The following is a 13,823-nucleotide window of genomic DNA, read 5'->3' as shown; positions in this document are numbered from 1 at the left end:
TATTCTCTCTTTTTTCCAAAAAGGGGGAAACTTGCTTTTGCCATTTTAGATAAGGGACACCATTTTATAACGCCATCCATGGGTTTTGGTATCCAGTGGGGGTCTTGGCACCAAATCCCAATGGATACCAAGGGTCCAATGTATAGACCAGTGATTCCTAAACTTTGATCCTCGATGCCTCCAACCCCAGAAGGCCAAGGCAGTTTGGCCAACAGTCAGGAGTTCTGGGAACTGAAGTCCAAAATATCTGGAGGGCCAAAGTTTAGGAATCACTGGGATAAACTAATGACTCAATGGATTAGTGAGACACCAAAAGCAGAAACTAACCAACCATGCAGGGAACAGGGACTGTTTTGAATATGAAGGCTAATTCTTAACTTTGGCAGGCAGCTTGTCATTAATGTTGCCAACTTTCAGATGTTTGCAGGAGGAGGACAAATTACTTTTCCTATCCATTATCATTCAAACATCCTGAACTATCCAGACTCTTAGAAACACTGTGTGCACAAAGGAGTGCCCTCCATTTGTCCAGAGGAGCCTATCCCCAAGTAAATGTGTATAGGAGTGATGGCAAGCAGTTGTTATTATTCCTGTGATGGGTCAATGACAATAATATTTCAATATGTCATGGTTAGTGTCCTTTTCAGCAGTTATGATATCGTAATCTGGACTTACAACATTGTAAGTATAGTTTTTGATGCGTTTTTCGGGCCATGTGGCCATGTTCTAGAAGAGTTTGTTCCTGACATTTCACCAGATTTGCATGAATCCAGGCCTTCCAATGCAACACAGCTCTGATTAGCCCTAGCTGGAACCCATGGACCAAAAGAAAACCCTTATTAACATGCATATTAAGGGCCTTCTGGAAATTGGTTTCTGTCCTCTGCACTCAGAAACAATCTCAGTTGCAAGGTGCTATCATCTTCTGCTTGGATAATAGCCCCCAGCCTGTCTGGCTTGTTGCACAAACAAAGCTGGGATGGAACAGGGTCGCTTGCATGCATTGTAAGACCGGAAAAGCTTGCACAGTGTTTTATGTGCTGGTTTGAAAGCTAAGAACAAGCCTTTAGGCTAGAAACAGATGATCACGTAATGATTGATTATGCCGAGACGCAGACATACAGGACACCTTGTACTTGTTAAAGATGTGTGCGTGACTTCCCTCCCTTCGCCTCTTTTCTTGTCTTGCCTTTTTTTGTTTTGTTTGCTGCTTTGCTCTGAAATAGAAGTTACACTACTGCAAGACAATCAAAGAAACCTAAAGGCATATTACAGCAGGCAGAAAGAGAACTGAGATCAGACGAAGGCTGAAATAGGAGCAGAGATAATGTGTTGTGCCTTTATCCGGAAATGCCAGAAAAGAATCAAACATGACATTCAGTTTCATGAGAAATTTGTCTTTTATGGCCCCCACGGCCCCACTCCCCAGAAGAACAAGGTTTCCAGCTGTCACAGAAATTAAGCAAAGAGTACAAGTGAATCTGGAATACTTGTTGCTGTCGCTGAAGAGTGGGGCTTCCATCCACTAAAAAACTCCACATTAATGATAAAAAATACAGTGGACCCTCAGTATCCGCTGGGGTTTGGTTCCAGAGCCCCCATGGATACCAATACCTATGGATGCTCAAATCCCATTAAGTACAATCGCACAGTAAAATGGTGTCCCTTATACGAAATGGCAAAAGCAACTTTCCCTTTTTGGGAAAAATGTTTTTTGCTTTTTGGATTTTTTTTTGTGGGGGGATATTTTCTGAATCCACGGATATAGCGGGCCAGTTGTGATACAGACTACACACATTAGCTAAGTTTGCCTAAGAGAGTCTCAATTAAAATGAGAGGGGTTTAGTGTAATGTTGTTGTTCCCTGCCTTGATCCACAGAGAGAGGATCAATATTCATATTAATAATTGCAAGGGTCCAAATAATGTGAGTAGTGACCCCCCCCCCCCACTGGTCCCCTAATCCTCAGATCCCCCTTGCCCAAATTCAGCTAAGAAAATTATTTCTGTCCTTTAAAAAAAACTGCTTTTTAATCATCATCATCATCATCATCATCATCATCATCATCATCATCATTTCTTGCCCAGTTTCCCCCATGGATCAAGGTGGGGAACAACAACAAATCAACAAAGCACAACATCCATTAAAAAGACATTAATTAAAAGTTTTGTTTATGCTATTTCAGGGGGTCCCCCACAGCAATGACCAGAGGTGCATCTGCTCTACAGAAATCATGCAGTTTGACATCAGTCCTATGGAATCCTGGGAGTTGTCATTTTACAAGGTCTTTTGCCTTCTCCATCCAAGAGTGCTGGTACCTTACCAAACTGTAAATCCCAGGATTCTGTAGGATGGAGCCATGGCAGGAGTCAAACTGCATTATTTATTCTGGAGGGATAATATGGCCCTTCCAGATGTTAAAATGGTGGCCACAACAGCACAGCTGTAGCCTTCCAAGACTCCAGTTGACATCTGAATTACTGGTTTAGTTGTTCCCATTCCTGGTAAGGGATTGTTGGGTGCTTTCCATCAACATGCAGCCTCACCTACCTTGCAGGGTTGTTGCGAGAACAAAAGAGAGGAAGGAACCAACCATGCATGCTCCCTTGTGCCTTGTTTGTAAAAAGAGCCGGATTAAAATGCAATACAAAACACCAGATGTCACACTAGATTGTTTTGTCTCCCATTGGGTTCTGACTGACTTTGTGGCAACATTTGGAATGACGTTGTGAGAGATCAGAGCCTGGTTGCACTTTTTAAATATAGAATCAAATTATAGCTTTGCAACGTTTGGGCATCCTAGTCCCACCGAAGCTCTAAAACCAGCCTATTACTTCATTTGTGGGCTGGGAGTAAGTCTCTGGACTCATTTGGGGTTACGGAGATTAGAGGTTGCCAGCATGCAGCCCCACATGAGCCCACATATTTCTCTGCCATCTAAAACAGCATTGAGTTGATATTTCATTGGCATTTTATTAGCTGCAGGATGTGCCAAAACAGGTTGCATTGGGTAGAACCCAGCAGCTGATTTTGTAGCAAGGTTTGGTAAAGTTTTGACCAATTTCATCAACTTCTTTAACCCAGAATCAGGAAATATCCCATAAGACAACAGAAGATCAAACTTAAAAAACCAGATGCTTTTCCATAATGCATTTCTGTGCTTCCCACTAAAGTCCCTCTTCTCAGGTGTGGTTTTCTTTACATGGTGCTAGTGGACAATATTTTGCTCCTAAAATACTTTGACCCAGCCAGAGTCCCTTGACTTGAACAACTGTGTGTGTGTGTGTGGGGGGGGGGGAGGTCAGGAGATATTGTATTGTTGTTGTACAGTTGTCCCTCCGCAATTGTTGCTTTGACTTTGGCGGATTTGAATATTTGCGGTGTTGATTCATATGTTCTCTCTAGGTATCTCTAGATCCTCCGGTGGAACTCTGCCAGAAACGGATGGTAAAATTATGCTGAAGAACCTAGCAGAAACACTTCTCTAGGCATCTGTAGGTCCTCCAGCATGATTCTATGATCAACTTATGGCAGATGTTGACCATAGAGTTGCACTGGAGGATCTGGAGGTCCCTAGAGAGGTGTTCGCTTAGATTATAAGAATAATAATCACACACACACACACACACACACACAGTGGGGCCTTGTTATGCACTGGGGTTTAGTTCCAGGTACCCCCATGGATAACAAAATCCATGGATGCTCAAGTCCCATTAAATATAATGGCATAGCAAAATGGTGTCCCTTATACCAAATGGCAAAATTAAGGTTTGCTTTTTAGAATATTTTCAAACTGCAGATGCTTGAATCCATGGATAAAAAAATCCATGGATAAGGATGTCCGACTGTATATATACTGCAGATTTTTGTGGGGTTTTTGGGCTATGTGGCTGTGTTCTAGAATAGTTTATTCCTGACATTTTGCCAGCATCTATGGCTGGCATCTCGGAACATGCTGGGAAAATGTCAGGAATAAACTCCATGGAAATCTGGGATTTGTAGGTTTTTTTTTTAATTTTTAGTTATTTGGCCTTATGTGTCAGAGAGCTCTAGTGCAGCAACATACTACAAATCATACATGGAGCCATGGCAGTTCAAGCAGTGTCACACTGCATTCTTTCTACAGTACAAATGCAGCCTCAAGTGTACCTCTAAAAATGTAATGTGTGAATACGCCTTCCTGAAGTCTAAACATGCAAAGTTCATTTCCTCCAACCATTCTGGTATGGCAGAGACAGACCCAGTTAATCCCCTGCTGTCCCACTTTCTCAGATGCTTCTGCAATGTCCTGGTTTTTCTCTCCTCCTCCCACTTTCCCCTTTTGTCTTTGGCTGACTTCGATGGCTGCAAACTGAGTTGAAATTGCAAAACTGCAAAAGAAAAGAGGAGAACAGTGGACATAATCTTGGTTTGTCCAGTAGACAAACTGCTGCGCCTCCTCTTAGCGTGTATATCCTTCTTTATGAAGGACATGTGCCATTTTGACTGTACTCTGACATTGCTTGGCCATGCGTGTCCTGCTTTTCATCTGTGAAACGGTGAAAGTTAGGAGCGTGGCTCCTTTCTGTTCTCGCTCTCAGTTACTCTTCTCACTTTAACCAATTGATCTTTGGACAAAAGAGTAAGCAATTATGGGGATATTCTGGCCCCAGGCTTTTCTTTCTCCAACACTCACCACTATTCCCTAGCCATCGTTTTCAATAATGAGCCAAATGGCTACGTATCAGTTCCTTGGCAACGTTAGGGAAAGATAATGCCAAGGGAGTGCCAAGCAACTCATTTGCCCCTTTTATCTATTGAGTTTATGACTGAGACAGCTGGCTTTGTTCTCCACTTTCCAACAGAAGATTAAAAAGGCAAAATACTACTACTACTACTAATAAAAATAATATCATGATCAGTTGCTGCTACTGCTGTTGTCTTCAGACATTAATCCAAAGCTGGAGACATCCTGGAACAAGTTAAGCCGCAACATCTCTGGATGTAAAAGACCGATATCACCATCTGTATTATTATTATTATTATTATTATTATTATTAAGCTTTATTAACATAGAACTGTAAATGTATGGGGATGATAGCAATGATAGCAACCTCTCTCTAAACACCTGGGCATGGAAGTCCATGTACAGAAAATTGAATGAAAATGACCCAAATATAGGCTATATACTATACTATATACCAGGGGTTGGCAACCCCCGGCCCACAGGCCGCATCCGGCCTGCCGCCGATTGTCACAGGTGGTACTGTGGCGGTGGTTGCGCCGAGGAGGGCAGGCTGCAGACAGTGCGCCGCTGCCGTTGCCCGCCAGCGGCTTCCTGTAGCCCTGCGCGCGCTTGCAGGGCCATGCCCAGGGCTAAATAGGAGGAGTTTCTCCTCCTGGGGCTGGCTGGCCAATGGCTGCTGGCAGGGGGCGGGCTGTTGGAGCTCCAGCCTGCCCCCATTGGCCAGCCAGCCTCAAGAGGAGGAGCTCCTCCTCGGGCAGGGCAGGAAGGGGCGGGGGTCCTCCTCCTTCTTCCTGCCCTTCCTGCGGCTGCCAGACAGCCACGGGCAGGGCAGGAAGGGGCGGGGGTCCTCCTTCTCCTTCCTGCCCTTCCCACGGCTGCCTGACAGCCGCGGGCAGGGCAGGAAGGGGCGGGGGGTCCTTTTCCTCCTTCCTGCCCTTCCTGCGGCTGCCTGACAGCTGCGGACAGGGCAGGAAGGAGCGGGGGTCCTCCTCCTCCTTCCCACCCTTCCCGCGGCTGCCAGACAGCCACAGGCAGGGCAGGAAGGGGGTGGGGGAAGAGGAGGAGGAGGGAGGAAGGAAGGAAGGTAGGAGGAGGAAGAGGAGGAGGAGGGAGGAAGGAAGGAAGGAGCAGGAGGAGGAGGGAAGAAGGATGGAGGAGGAAGGAGGAAGAGGAGAAGAAGAAGGAGGAGGAGGAGGGAGGAAGGAAGGAGCAGGAGGAGGAGGAGGAAGAAGAAGAAGAGTAGCAGGAGGAGGAGGAGGATTTCCATTCCATTTGTACAGGTCTGCTTTGTTTTAACAATGATAGTGGTGGTGATGATGATGATGATATCAGTCAGTTTCTGAGACATGCACTCACTCTTTCTAAAGGTGAGACAGTGTGACTTTCCAAAGTGCATTTCTGTGTATTTTTGGTGCTTTTAATGCTAAAAGGTCTGCTTTAACAATGATAGTGGTGGTGATGATGATGATGATGATGATGATGATGATGATGATGGTGATATTGATATCAGCCAGTTTCTGAGGCTCAAATGTCCTCCATTTTGATCATGCCTAGGAAACATGCATTTATATTAACATTTTTTAAAATCATCAATTTTTTTGCATGTCCTCCATTTTTAAAAAAGTTGTCTGAGGGACAGCAACCCGGCCCCCGGCTCAAAAAGGTTGCCTACCCCTGCTATATACATATTTTGTTCGGTCAATGACCAGCAAGATTTAAAAGGTATACAAAGCTCAGTCTATAGATACAAGAATGAACTTCTCCTGTGATTTTGCCCATACCCTTGCTGCCCCATGGTGCAAGCCCAATACAATAGAAACTGCATAATAAAGTAATATAAAACAAAGTAAATTAAAATAAAATACAGGATTTGTATTCCCTTGACATTTTCCATTGAAAATTTCAAATTTCAAATGATAATAATACAATAAGAATATAGGCTGGACATTTGTTCTTGTTGTCGTTGTCGGCCGTCAAGCCGTTTCCGACTTAATGGAGACTCTCAGGCCAGCTTTGTTCTGCTCTTTCCAACAGAAAATTAAAAAGGCAAAATATGACTACTACTACTATTACTATTACTAATAAGATCATGATCATGGGTTTTTCTTGGCACGTTTCTTCAGAAGGGGATTGCCATTTGCCTTCCCTTTGAGGCTGAGTGATTGTGACTTGCCCAAAGTCACCCAGCGGGTTTTCCATGGCTGAACCAGGATTTGAACCACCTTCCTGCAACTTTATTAATGTCTCACTGACTGTTTGAAACCGATTGTTTCCTTAATGTCCAGTTTGTCCCACCCAGCGCTGTTATATTAAGTTTCTTTGATTTATCATTCAAAAGATGAATGTGCTTTATTCTTTCAAGGCAAACACACCGCACAATAAAGCAACAGCATAAAAAGCACAAAAAGGGGTGCAAAGGGCACGAAATAATAAGAACAATGGAAACAGGTGCAGCTGATTTTATTTGTGTTTAAATGCAACACAAAGTTTGCCAATAGCTAACATGATCGGCCCAGGAAAACAAAAGACAGCTAGAATACGAAGGTTTTCTATACTGGGCAGCTCAGTTTTGGGAAAGTTACTTTTGCAACTACAACTCTGAGAATCACCAGCGCAAGATGAAAGGGGATTCTGTGAGTTTAGTTCAAAGATAACTAAGTGAAGCTCTAAATAAGACTAAATTAGGGTGCATCTGCACTGTAAAAACAATGCAGCTTGATGTTGCTTTAACTGCCATGGATGAATGCTATGGATTCATGGGATTTGTAGTTGGTTGTGGCACTAGAGCTCTCTAACAGATAAGGCTAAATATCTCATTCAATTACAAATCCTAGAACTCCATAGCATTGAGCCATGGCCATTAAAGCGCTATCAAACTGAATTAATTATGCAGTCTAGATGCAGTCAGGATCAAACTGGACATTAAGGAAATGCATTGTCTCTTTGATCGACCTATTTTCCTACCTATCAATGGATTTCCTGAGAAATACATACCTTAGCCATTGGATGGGCTAATTGAGCCCAATTTTAGTTTCTAAATCACAAAGCCAAGCATGTTAAATGCAGGATACATTGGTGGGGAAAATCACATGTTATGACCAGCAGCTGTTGTCTTGGATTACTTGTTGGGGGATCACCTCTGCATTGAATTGGTCAACGTATTGTCTAGTTTAATTCCCTGTCCAGAGTAATGCAGGAGGGTGTGTGTTCATGATCTTTGTGTTGTTGTGTATCTTCAAGTCATTTCCAACTTATAGTGGCCCTAAGGTGAAACTATCGTCGGGTTTTCTTGGCAGGTTTCTTTGGAGGGGGCTTGCCATTGCCATCTTCTGAGACTGAGAGAGTGTGACTTGCCCAGGGTCAGTCAGTGGGTTTCATTATAAAGGGAAATACAAGAGGGTTAGTGTTTGTGATCATAATTCAAAGAGGATGGTAGCTTCTCTTTAAGCTTACAAAAGAAAACGATTCCTAGGTATCAGGGCATTACTGGGAAAGAGAGAGCCATCAACGTGGCATTGAAAACACTGCAATGAAACATCCCTTCCGAATCCATACGGAGAGAGAATATTTCAAAATGCAAATGCCGTATTTTGTCTGTGTGCAGTTGGGGCATGTCCAAACCTGGAAACTTGGAAAGAGCCTGCATTGGCCACGTGGTTTTGTTTTATAACTTCAGAGAAGCGGGCTTCTCTCTGTGTTTTTCCTCCTTCTCTCCGCTCCAAATAATCCTAGATCAGCTCTTTGGATGCGGGATATTGCTGACACAGCCAAAAAAAGAGAGAAGGGAAACCGCAACCCAAATGAAGGGCAACCATTTCAGAGGATCTCTCCTCCGTGCACAAATCTATTTTTGTGGCTTACTGGTCAGCCACTGAGATTCTGCGAGCAAAGAGGCTCACGTGGTCAGTGAGATCATGGCCTTACTGTATCTGGGTGAGACAACAGACAGACAATGAGGGTTATTTAAGTGCAGGCTCCCAGGCCAGACAAACGTATCCTGCGTTTTGCAAAGCGTGCCCTTTCAGCAGTTTATGGATAGGAGATCTACTTGGGCCAAGAAGAAAGGCTGGAAACTGGTGCAGCTCTGAATGGACTTGTGGGGACCCAAGGCCTCATTCCCACTTACAAATAAATCGGTGTGCGATCCGAATCGATGGATCAATTTGACATCGGATCGTGGTTTACACTACACTTGCCCCGATCATATTTTTTCCCTGTAAAAATAACCCACTTGTGGTTCACATTCAGGCATGAATCGATTCAAAATGGACCTGCTCCAGTCAGCTGAAGGGCAAATTTAAATAGATTCCGATCCGCATCTGGTTCACACTTGCGCCGAATCGATTTATCCAAAAAGATGCAGGGAAAAAACAGCATCAAAAAGACACGGATTAAATGGGTCTAACACATGGCCCTCCTTGTTGAATTGCTTCAGTGATTTGGTTCAAGTGGGAACCAGGGTTATTCGAACTGGTTCAAACCAATTCACAATCCAGTTTAAAAGAATGCACATGGATCTCCATCAATTATTGCAAGCCAGGATCACTGGAAAGTTGTCTTATGCAGGGCCGGCTCTAGGTATTTGGCCACCCTAATTGAGAAATATTTTGGCATCCCCCTCCCCCCGTTGCCCCTCATAATTATTTTCACCCCTTGATTTCAGATGTTTTGTTCGTTAAAGCTAAACATGACATAAAACCTAGGTCCAATCTCTCATCCTAGTATTGAGAATTAGTAAAAAAGACAATTAAAAAATGTACCATGGACACAGGAGGGGCACATATTTATGTTCTAGCCATTGTACAAAGAAACTGTCATACGGGAGCTTGCTTTTACGTCGCTTGGTGTAATGAGTTTTCACTTTAATATTGTTTAATTAAACAAAAAATTATACAAAAAAAAAAAAAAAGCCATCCCTAAATTTTGCCTGTTTCACCTATATAGATGAGCCTGGTCTTGTGTATTGAAAGGAAGAGCCTTCTTTTGAGATCCTTGAATAAAAGCTGGATGGCCATCTCTCCAGAGAGAGCTTTTTCTGTGTCCTTCTGCTTGGCAAAGGTTTGGAGTAGATGGTCCCTTTTGGTCCCTTCTGACTCTATGAGTCTAAGAACAATAAAGAGACAGGTTCTCTTTTGGTTTCGTCTGGTGCCAGTGTGGTGTAGCGGTTTGAGGGCTGGTGGACTGAGACTCTGGAGAGCAGAGTTCGAATCCCGTTCAGCCATGGAAACCCACTGGGAGACCTTGGGCAAGTCACACTTTCTGAGCCTTGGAGGACGGTAATGGTGAACCTCCTCTGAACAAATCTTGCCAAGAAGATGCTATGATAGGTTCACCTTAGGGTGGCCATAAGTCAGATACAGTTTGAAGGCACACAACAACCACAACAGCAACAAAACACACAGGTAGACTATTCTGGAGTCTCCTAGAAATATTAACCAATTGTTGATTGTCTAGCAGCTCTGCTGTGTTTTTGTCTTCATCTGTAGTCTTTTGGTTGGCTCTGAGTCATCTGGATTGTTTTTACTAAAAAGTCGGTGCTGTAGAGACTTTTGGCTTGACTGTAAGCACATCTGGTTGGATGATGCACCCTGTTTGCTCCTGTTTTACTTCTTGATGCTTTGAACGATGATGATCTGGAGGCAAATGAAGCGAGGCGGCACAGTCTGACATCTGTGTTTTTGTGTCTTCACCTATTGAACAAGGGAGCCAGGCCAACGTCTGAGGCTTCATAAAACCAGGTGGAGCCAGACGGATCCCTGGATGTCACTGGAGATGCTCATATCTGTTTCTGGCCTGCATCGCTTCTCTGTGTTTTCTTCCATATGTTTCTTCCATTTATGCACTAATCTTATTTCCCCTCTCAAAAAATCTACACACATAAGCATACATTTCAATAGGTATTGTTGTTGTTGTTTGCCTTCAAGTAATCTCTGACTTACGGAGACCTTAAAGTGTAACTAGCACAGTGTTTTCTTGTCAAGATTGGTTTAGAGGGGTTTTGCTTGAAACGGACTAGTAATGCAAGGAAGACAGAGAGGTGCTTTAGTATAACAGAAGCGTAGTCATCCTCATCCTTTGCTTTCTCTGAGGCTGAGAGAGCGTGACTTACTCAAGGTCTCCCAGTGGGTTTCCATGGCTAAGCAAGGATTTGAATTCTGGTCTCCAAAGTCATAGTCCAATGCTCAAACTACTTCACCATGCTGGCTCAGTGCATGGGAGATACCTTGATCGTGGTGTATCTCTGGTATTATAAGACCATTTTGAGCTTTGCCTGATTTCAGCTTGTAAGGCCAAAGAATAGAAAGTCTATGGAGACTTAATCCGACTAGTATTGCAAGGAGGACAGAGAAGAATAGTCATGGCCATCCATCGCTTATACATATCTAAAGTATAAAGAAGTTTCCATAATTGTATACAAACCTATATACAACCCTTACCTCTTATCTCGATCATACTTGGATTTACTCCTATAGTTAAAACAAGTGTATCTTTTGTATCTTCTATTTATTAACAGTCATTACTGTTCACAAGGCGGTACATTGAGTTTTTGGGCCAGGGCTCTGACAACACTTTGTTGTTGTTGTTGTTGTTGCTGCTGCTGCTGCTGCTGCTGTTGTATGCCTTCAAGTCATTTTGGACTTATGGCAACCCTAAGGTGAACCTATCACAGGGTTTCATTGACAAGATTTATTTAGAGGAGGTTTGCCATTGCTATCCTCTGAGGAGGAGAGAGTGTGACTTGCCCCAGGTTCCCCAGTGGGTTTCCATGGTTGAGCATGGAATCGAACCCTGGTCTCTAGAGTCCAATATTCAAACCTTTACATCACACTGGCTCTCTCTATACGTAGTAAGACTACATAGTGTTAACAGTAGTTTTCTTGGCCAGATTTGTTCAGAGGAGGTTTGCTGTTGCCTTCCCCTGCGGCTGAGAGAGTGTGACTCAGCCAAGGTTATCCAATGGGCATTATGGCCGAACTGGGAATCGAACCCTGGTTTCCAGCGTCATAGTCCAACACTCAAACTGCTTATACCACGTTGTCTTTCCCCAAAATGGGGACACCACTTTTTCTATGAGAACTTGATTCGGCGTTGCTAAGAGATGTAACATTTGCAAATATTATTTGCACCAAAAAATCCACCATTCCATCTTTATTTTCCTTCAATGCCTAAAACTGCCCTTCCAAGATCTTACCGTTTGCTATGTGCAGAAGGACACAGTATTCTCAGCCAGCTGAAAAGACTAAAAAAAGAACCAGACTGGAAATTGTTGTTCAGCCGTCGATTCTGGGCTTCCCCCCAAAATAAGGAAAGAGGAGTGAAGGTGGAGGAAGGTGTGGAGAAATCCCTTTTTGCTTTCGGAGGAGTACCCTGACCACCTTGGCTAAACCCGGGTCAAATGAGTTGAGGTCATTCCTCTGGCTCGGTTAGGGAAGCCAAACGTCACCGAACTGCCCAATATGGAATATATTTGATATCCCTCTGGAAGCCCATGCATGTCAGGATGACTTTACTCCATTAATATTTGCAGAAAGAGGGAGCCAGCAGAAGGAGAGAAAATGAGTAATCCAAGTCGGGTGCAGAGGGAACGGGCGAGGTTTTGTTTAGACATTTTTCATGGAAATTAAAAAAGCAGAAGATCTATTCCAAGCCACCTTCCAGCTTCAGGGTGGCACAAATTGTGGAGTGAAACACACACAACACACACACACACACATAATATTGCCATCACTGAAGTGAAATCTGAGATCAGGCCACAATGACACACAAGTTGGCATTTGTATGCGTCGGAGAGGCTTTGAGCTTTTACAACTGTACAGTGGGCAGATAAATGAAAACTTGAGGTGGAATAAATAAATCACAGAGCTTAAAATAGCCCTCCTTTCAGAGAGAAAGAAGGGATGGTGAGATCTGGTTTTATGTTATTTATTTTTTCCTTTACACATGCTGGAAAGAAAGCCACTTTTATGCTCTCGACCCAGTGGCTTTCATGCCTCCTCCACCTTTGAGCTGGAGGTCCAAGGTTTGGCTCCTTGGTCAGTTTGAAGTGCCTCTATAAAAACAGTGGAAGTGGAAATGTTTTTTCCCAGACCACGCCGAGCTTTATTTAAGGACGCTTTGTTTAAAAATAGCCACTGGTTTGCTCAGTCAGACAAAACCACGGTCCCACCCCAAGAAATCATGGATGACTGGTCTGTCTTTGGAAAGATCGTGGTCTATCTTTGGAAAGATCATTCCCAACCAAGAGTATCTTTGGAAGAAACTCTTTTTGCCATGGGTGCTGCCCCCAGGTTTGCAAGACACAGTGTAAATAGGATAGAGTCATAGTATTAACTACATTAATTCTTCAGTGTAGATGCAACCTGGGAAGGACAGGAATCTGCCCCCGCCTCTCCTCTCCTCCTGCTGAAATATTTAGCAAAGGAACACCATTTATCTTTTATCCCTATCCAAAGCGAAAACTCCATATAGCTTTGTGAAGTCGAAGTCCTTCATGGCCAGCATCCTTAGTTTTTTGTGGGTTTTGGGGGCTATGTGTCCATGTTCTAGAAGAGTTTCTTCCTGACATTTCATCAGCATCTATGGCTGGCATCTTCAGAGAATGCCCTGAAAGTGCCAGTCGCAGATGCTGGCATTCTCTGAAGATGCCAGCCACAGATGCCGGCGAAACGTCAGGAAGAAACTCTTCTAGAACATGGACACATAGCCCCCCCAAACCCACAAAAAACTATCCATATGGTCTTGTTGAGAGATGTTGACAACAATGAAACTAAACAACAAAAGAGGGAGCCTGGTTAGTTTCTAGATCAGCTAAACACTTTGCACTCCTCCTTCTCCAGGTGCTGGATATCTTTTCTTTCGTAATATTTTATTTATATCACCGATACATACAGTACAATAAAATCTTAACATTAATGCTTAATAAGTTTTTCCTGTTTCATAAACTGTATCACATATCTTCACTTTAGTTTCCTTACAGTCCTAATCCTTCCTCTCGAATTTTAACTTATATTGCTTTTTAGCTTTAGTCAATCTCTATATGTCATCCTATTAAAGACAATCTTTAAAATACTAGGTATTACATGGCAGATCTGCCTCTT

At 43.3% G+C, this 13,823-nt stretch overlaps 1 protein-coding gene across 1 annotated transcript in view; it reads left to right on the top strand.

Moving 5' to 3' along the window:
* The window catches only part of LOC149307136 (Krueppel-like factor 13), a 30,772-nt gene that overhangs the window by 4,874 nt on the left and 12,075 nt on the right, over positions 1–13,823 (top strand). The window lies entirely within an intron of this gene.

Source organism: Sceloporus occidentalis, unplaced genomic scaffold (assembly GCF_023333645.1).
Source record: "Sceloporus occidentalis isolate IW3139 unplaced genomic scaffold, rSceOcc1.0.p SCAF_9, whole genome shotgun sequence".
Taxonomy (NCBI): domain Eukaryota; kingdom Metazoa; phylum Chordata; class Lepidosauria; order Squamata; family Phrynosomatidae; genus Sceloporus; species Sceloporus occidentalis.
Note: the sequence above shows the minus strand (reverse complement) of the source record. Positions and strands in the feature narration are given on the sequence as shown.